This window comes from Piliocolobus tephrosceles, chromosome Y, assembly GCF_002776525.5.
Source record: "Piliocolobus tephrosceles isolate RC106 chromosome Y, ASM277652v3, whole genome shotgun sequence".
Classification (NCBI taxonomy): Eukaryota; Metazoa; Chordata; class Mammalia; order Primates; family Cercopithecidae; genus Piliocolobus; species Piliocolobus tephrosceles.
The window spans coordinates 5,743,887-5,750,476 of record NC_045456.1 but is presented as its reverse complement, the minus strand read 5'-3'; the positions used below and the strand labels follow the sequence as shown (position 1 = coordinate 5,750,476).

The 6,590-nt window shown below is 40.9% G+C and overlaps 1 protein-coding gene across 4 annotated transcripts in view; it reads left to right on the top strand.

The window, feature by feature from the left end:
• The window catches only part of NHS (NHS actin remodeling regulator), a 367,235-nt gene that overhangs the window by 343,754 nt on the left and 16,891 nt on the right, over positions 1–6,590 (top strand). The gene's annotated exons all lie outside the window — the stretch shown is intronic.

The window sequence follows — 6,590 nt, the reverse complement described above, 5'->3', positions numbered from 1 at the left end:
TATCTCTCAGGGAAAGGAAGTAAAGCATGATTTGGAAAAGCAGATTTATCAATAAGAGGATATTCCCCAGGCCTGAATAATAATGCTTTTTGTGTTTTAAATAAATATTAATGTATATAGTGGTTAAAGAAAGAACTCAGTCAGCACCTGTTCCCAAATATCCCTCTCCACAACCATTACCCAGAACTTCGCCACAGTGACTGGAATAAATCACTGTGGATTGGGTTTTTCATGATGTGTTGTCAGCACCCTAATAAGGTTGCATTTGTGGGCTTCTTTCTAGCCTTGAAGCTACCTGAAAGGTTAGTGTGAAGGGTTTGGGCACTTGGGGTTAAGGATGGCATGCCAGGTGGGAGTGCTGCATTCAGGTACTTTGGGTAAGCATGAAGGCTCTGACTGCCGAGGAGAGAGTGGTGACAAAGGACAAACCCAGAGACGGAAGAAGGCTTAAAACAGAGAAAGCATAGGATGTGCCTTAAACTTCTGCCTACCTCTTCATTGTGTTTACCCATGATTGTTCACCTTGATGAATGTTGGAGTTGAGGAGAGGGGAAGGGGGAAGCACAGGGTGAATGTAGAATGATGTTACTAAACATGTTGGGAAGATAAAAACACAGTGCCAGCCTTTGGGAGACTTTGAGACAGTCTCAAGGGAATAAAAGTACTACCTAATTGTAGCAACAAGAATGACATGTGAAGAAGGCATTGTCAGACTTCTTGAAGCCTTTGAGAAAGATCAAAGCAGTTCATATTTATGTACGACACATCCACAAACACTCCTGCGCAGGAAAAGCTGAGGCCAATAGGACATAGTATGTGCAAAAATGCAAGGATTTGGTTTAAGGACAAACAAGCCCCATAGTCGAGTGAAAATAGAAGCCCATATCGTCTCACTGGAAACCCAGTGTGGCTTGCAATGGACATCTTTGCAGTAAGGTCTCATTCTTGTTTTCAAATGTAACACAGCATCCAGCCTCCAGTAAATATTTTTCATGTTTAAGACAGCATGATAGCAATAAATCAGCTCTGAAAGTCAACTGCTATAAGTGCCATGTGGTATCAGTTAGATCACAAACCAAAGCCAATTTTTCAAAACATTTCCTGCTGGAATACCCACAACATTTTAACAGATGTCTTTTGGAAAGTTTCGAAGGAAAATAAGCCCCCATCAGCATATAAAATAAAACCCAAAAGAAAGTAAAATATGGAGTGGAGGGATTATTTTTCTTTTGGTAGTAAGAGAAAGATTGGGGATCACCTTGAAACCTTTGGGGAAGTGCTTGTTCATAGCCATAAAAAGGGAAAAATGAACTTTTCTCACACACATACCTCAAGAAGGACTGGGGTTTGAAACATCTTCCTTCATTATATACCAAAGACATTTATTTGGCTGCTTTTGAGCATAATGTTTGTTATTTTGCATTCTGAACACTGGTCATGAATATAATTCTGGCTTTTGTTGAAGCAGCTCATGGGAAGCTAGGAAAAGGATTTGAGGATATGGCTGATGAGGCCAGCAGGGATAGAGATGGAGTAAAGGCATCAAAAGAATCATCTTTTGTCAGGGACAAGATGGGCATGGCTGGGAGTTGCTGATTCTAAAATGCTGCAAGTTGGAGTCTTCTGAGGCTTCTCAAAATCAGTGGTAGAAGGGCCAGAATAGGAGTCTGAAAAAAGAGGAGGAAATCACTCTTTTTTTTTTTGCATTTTTCTTCAACGGTTTATTATGAAAAATCTCAAATGTACAGAGAAGTTGAAAGACTTGTACAGTGAATATACATATACCCATGAGGGAGAAATTATTTTTAACCTGACAGTTTGTTTCCGCTGGGGCCAATTTTGATCCACATCAAATAAATGATCTTGAACGAACGAATGAATAATTGAATGAATGAATGCCTAACGCTTCTCCTACCACATTTATTCTGGGGAAACCAAAGTTGTTCACTGCCACTCTTGTACTGAGTGATGATTCCACAATCAGGAGTCCCCTGTGGATCTGCTTCCATTATCTGTTGTTTTGGATGTTTCCTGCTCATGCTGTCTTATCTCCTCCTGTGCTTTGCTGTCTTTGACTTTGTACTGGATGTTGTACTGAAAAATTATATGTGGGTGGAAATACTTTGATGTTATTTCTCTAGAAGAGAATTTTTGTTTGCTTATGCCAGGCATGTGAGCATGTTAGCTGTACAACACATATTTATTGAGCACTATTGAGGCAGAAAAATAGAGTTATAAACAAGAAATGGTTAGTCTTTCTCTGAATAAGCAACGGGATTCATTTAAACAGTTGTGGAAGAATAATTTGGTTCATATAAGTTTGATCAGCATCCAGCTTTCCCTAACCTTATCCATCAGCACCCATTAAGGCGTGGCAGGCTGAGCCATGCAGAGATGACCTGAGGTAGCAGTTCTCTTGCAGTTGTATTTCTTAGATAATTTAGAAAAAATATATATACTATGAACTGATTATTGCATTCATCATATAAACAACGTAGTCAGAAATATTCAGAACAATCTTACTTCTTTTGACTAAACATCCAGGAAAGAGGATGCTTTATTTTATTTTTAAGGTTTTTTTAAAAATGTTTCAATAGTTTTTAGGTACAGGTGGTTTTTGATTACATGAGTGAGTTCTTCAGTGGTGAATTATGAAATTTTAGTGCACCCATTCAACTGAGCAGTGTACACTGTTACCCAATATATAGTTTTTCATCCCTCACCCTGCTCCCAAAGTCCCCTGCCCCGAGTCCCCAAAGTCCATGATATCACTCTGTATGTCCTTGCGTCTTCATAGCTTAGCTCCCACTTATAAGTTAGAACATATGGTGTTTGGTTTTCCATTCCTGAGTTACTTCACTTAGAATAATGACCTCCAGTTCCATCCAAGTTGCTGCAAAGGACATTATTTCATTCCATTTAATGACTGAGTTGTATTCCATGGTATATATTTAACACATTTTCTTTATCCACTCGTTGGTTGATGAGCATTTAGGTTGGTTCCATATTTTTGCAATTGCAAATTGTGCTGCTATAAGCATGCATGTGCAAGTATCTTTTTCATATACGACTTTGTTTCCTTTGGGTAGATACCTGGTAGTGGGATGCTAGATCAAATGATAGTTCTACTTTTAGTTGTTTTTAAATTTTATTTAACTTTTATTTTAAGTTCAGGGTTACATGTGCAGGTTTGTTATATGGGTAAACTGTGTCATGTGGGTTTGTTGTACAGATTATTTTGTCACCCCGGTATGAAGTCTAGTACCCATTAATTATTCTTCCTAATCTTCTCCCTCTTCCCCTCTCTACCCTCCAATAGAACCCAGTGTGTGTTGTTCCCCTCTATGTGGAGGGCCCTCTAAAATACCAGACTAAGGCAGTTACTAATTAATGCCAGAAATATAACTGTATATTTATGTACTCATAGCTCGTTTTAATATTATAAACTTAAATACTCTGAATCTGCAGACCATCTGCAGGGACTCTAGAGCTTGTGTCTAAGTAGAGGAACCAAAGAACACAATCCTTCCACATCCAAGCTCCAGAGTACCTAGTTTCAACCCTCACAAGCTGGAGGTTGGAGCTACTATCAAAATAGTGGAGAGACCAATTAGCTGAGGAGAAATCTGCTATGGAGTGTAACCCAAGGAGACCTTAACTCTCCATCACAATGACCACAACTGAAAAGTTTGTGCTTTCTCTGGACTTGCTATCCTTAGTCATTGTCAGGTATGACCTCATGCTTATTTAATGGGGTTGGTGGATTTCTCAAACAGATGAAAAACGAAGTCCACTCCTCACCCCTCACTCTTCAACAGGAGAGCTGACTTAGGAGATTTAAGACAAACTACCATAATGTATATATTAACATTAATATCATTAATATGTTTACTGACCTGCAGTATCTGACTGTGAAATTTTTTGAAAATACTTTCATGAGACACCAAAGCTTTTGGTTTCTTTGAAGTAGGTTCCTTTCCCATGTAGGCTTTGTTATCAGGCTCCCTTTTTTCCTACTTACATGAGCTTTCTCTCTCATTTACACACACTGGTTTCTTACTTGAGACTTCCACATCATTGTCTGTGGCTGATTTTTAGGAAAGAACCAGGTTAGTGTCTGAACTCGGACCACATATACCACATCTGGCAAAATGGTCACTTTCAGCAAGGGAGCCATAGACCCTACAAAATCATTAGTCTTAAATAAGATCTAGATCAAAGTTAACTGGGCCTGAGGAGGAGACATTTGCTTTGCTTTGAACATTAATGAGCAACTCTTTCAGTTAAAACTTAGAAAAATAGAACAGAATTAGAAATCAAGCTTTCCCCACAAAAACGCATGTCTGCCATGGGCTTAAGAATAACGAGGCCCAGCATCAGAGGAAGCAAGTATCACTGGCAGTTTCCTCTACTTGTTTCCACCTGTTTGCATGAAGATGATAAGTCCCTTGGATTCTGAGGAATTTGCTTCCTCCTGAGATCTTCGGCATTCCCCTTACTTCCCCCGCCCCGCCCCCCTGGCTCTGAGACAGAGTCTTGCTCTGTCACCGAGGTTGGAGTGCAGTGGTGCAATCTCGGCTCACTGCAACCTCTGCCTCCCAGGTTCAAGCAACTCTCCTGCTTCAGCCTCTCGAGTAGCTGGGATTACAGGCATGCGCCACCATGCCCAGCTAATTTTGTATTTTTAGTAGAGATGAGTTTCCACCATATTGGCCAGGCTGGTCTGGAACTCCTGACCTCAAGTGATCTGCCTGCCTTGGGCTCCCAAAGTGCTGGGATTACAGGCATGGGCCACTGCGCCTGGCTGCCCCTTACTTTCTTTGGGGTTCACATCACTGCTAAAACCCACAGAGACGATATCATTCGGGTGCACAAATATTTTGATGGGTTCTTACAGTGATGGATCATGGAAGCCTGAAAGGCAAATCAAATGTGGCCCCTGACCTCCAGGAATTCGCAATCTAACAAATGAAATAGACACATCCAGGGCCAATTCCTGTTCCATTAAAGCCATGCTGTAAGATAAGTGCTATAATAGAGGCCCAGCTGAATCTAAAGCTGATATGGCTTAGAGTTTTAAAAGTTTCAATGGCCTTCTCAGTAGATCCTGAGGAGGGGATTCTGGTTACCAGATTATTCTCCAAATAGGACTGGCTATATCATTTGTGGGGTCCAGTGCAAAATGAAAATGAAGAATCCTTTACTCAAGAATTTCAAAACAGTGACAGCACAACCTGAAACCAAGTATGGGGGCCTTCTGAGTGCAGGGCCCTATGGGAATGCTACACAGATCACACACTCATGAAACTGGCCCTGTCTGCAAATGTGGTCTATGAATAGGAGAAAGAAGTAAATTTTGAGCAGTCTAGAGAAGGAAATTACACATAGAGAATTTTCTTTCAAGTAGTTCACAGGAAAATAAAATCACTCCAACGAAAGCAAATAATTCAATCTTCTCCAAATTAGCAAGTGATGTTGGAATCTAAAAGATAACAAAGTTACAGTTTGCAAAGACATTTCTACAGATATTTCACAGCTACAAGGTAAGTACATTAATAATAATTGTTGTAGTAGTACCTGGCACTAATGTATAGAAATTATTAAGTGCCAGGATTCTTCTAAGTATATTACATATACTTTACTCATTTAATCCTCAAAACAGCACTGGAGGGAAAATTCTATTATTTCTCTATATTACTACAGATGAGGAAACTGACCTTAGAGAGGTTGAGGAATTGCCCCTGGCCACACAGAAAATAAGTGGTGGAGGCAGGATTTGAATTCAGACAGTCTAGCTTCAGAGTCTGTGGTCTTAACCACTATTTATGCTACCTCTGAAAAAATAAAGATACGAAGGAAGGGAAGGAGGGAGGGAGGGGGGTGGGAGGGAGGGAAGGAAGGAAAGAAGGAAGGGAAGGAGAAAGGAAGGGAAGGAAAAAGGAAGGAAGAGAAGGAAGAAAGGAAGGAAGGGAGGGAAGGAAGGGAGGGAAGGAAAAATGAAGGAAGGAGGGAAGGAAGGAAGGGAGGGAGGGAAGGAAAAAGGAAGGAAGAAAGGAAGGAAAGGAGGGAAGGAAAAACAAAGCAAGGAGGGAAGGAAGAAAGGAAGGGAGGGAGGGAAGGAGGAAGGAGGGAAGAAAGGAGGAAAGAGGGAAAGAAGAAAGGGAGGAAGGAAGGAAAGAAAGAAGGATGGAAGAAATTAGAAAGGAGGGAAGGAAAAAGGAAGGAAGAAGGAAGGAAAGGAAGTAGGAAGGAAGAAAAGGAGGGAGGAAAGTAAAAAAGGAAGGGAGGGAGGGAAGGAAGAAGGAAGGGAGGGAAGGAGGAAGAAAGAAGGAAAGAGGAAGGGAAGGAAGAAAAGGAAGGAAGGTAGGAAAGAAGGAAGAAGGAAGGAAAGAGGAAGGAAGGAAGAAAGGAAGGAGGGAAGGAATAAAGGAGGGAAGAAAGGGAAGGAAGAAGGGAAGAAGAAAGAAGAAAAAAGGAAAGAAGGAGGGAGGGAAGGAAGGAAGGGAAGGAAGGAGGGAAGAAAAGGAAAGAGGGAAGGAAGGAGGGAAGGGAGGAAGGAAGGAAGGAATAATGAGAAGGAAGGAAGGAGG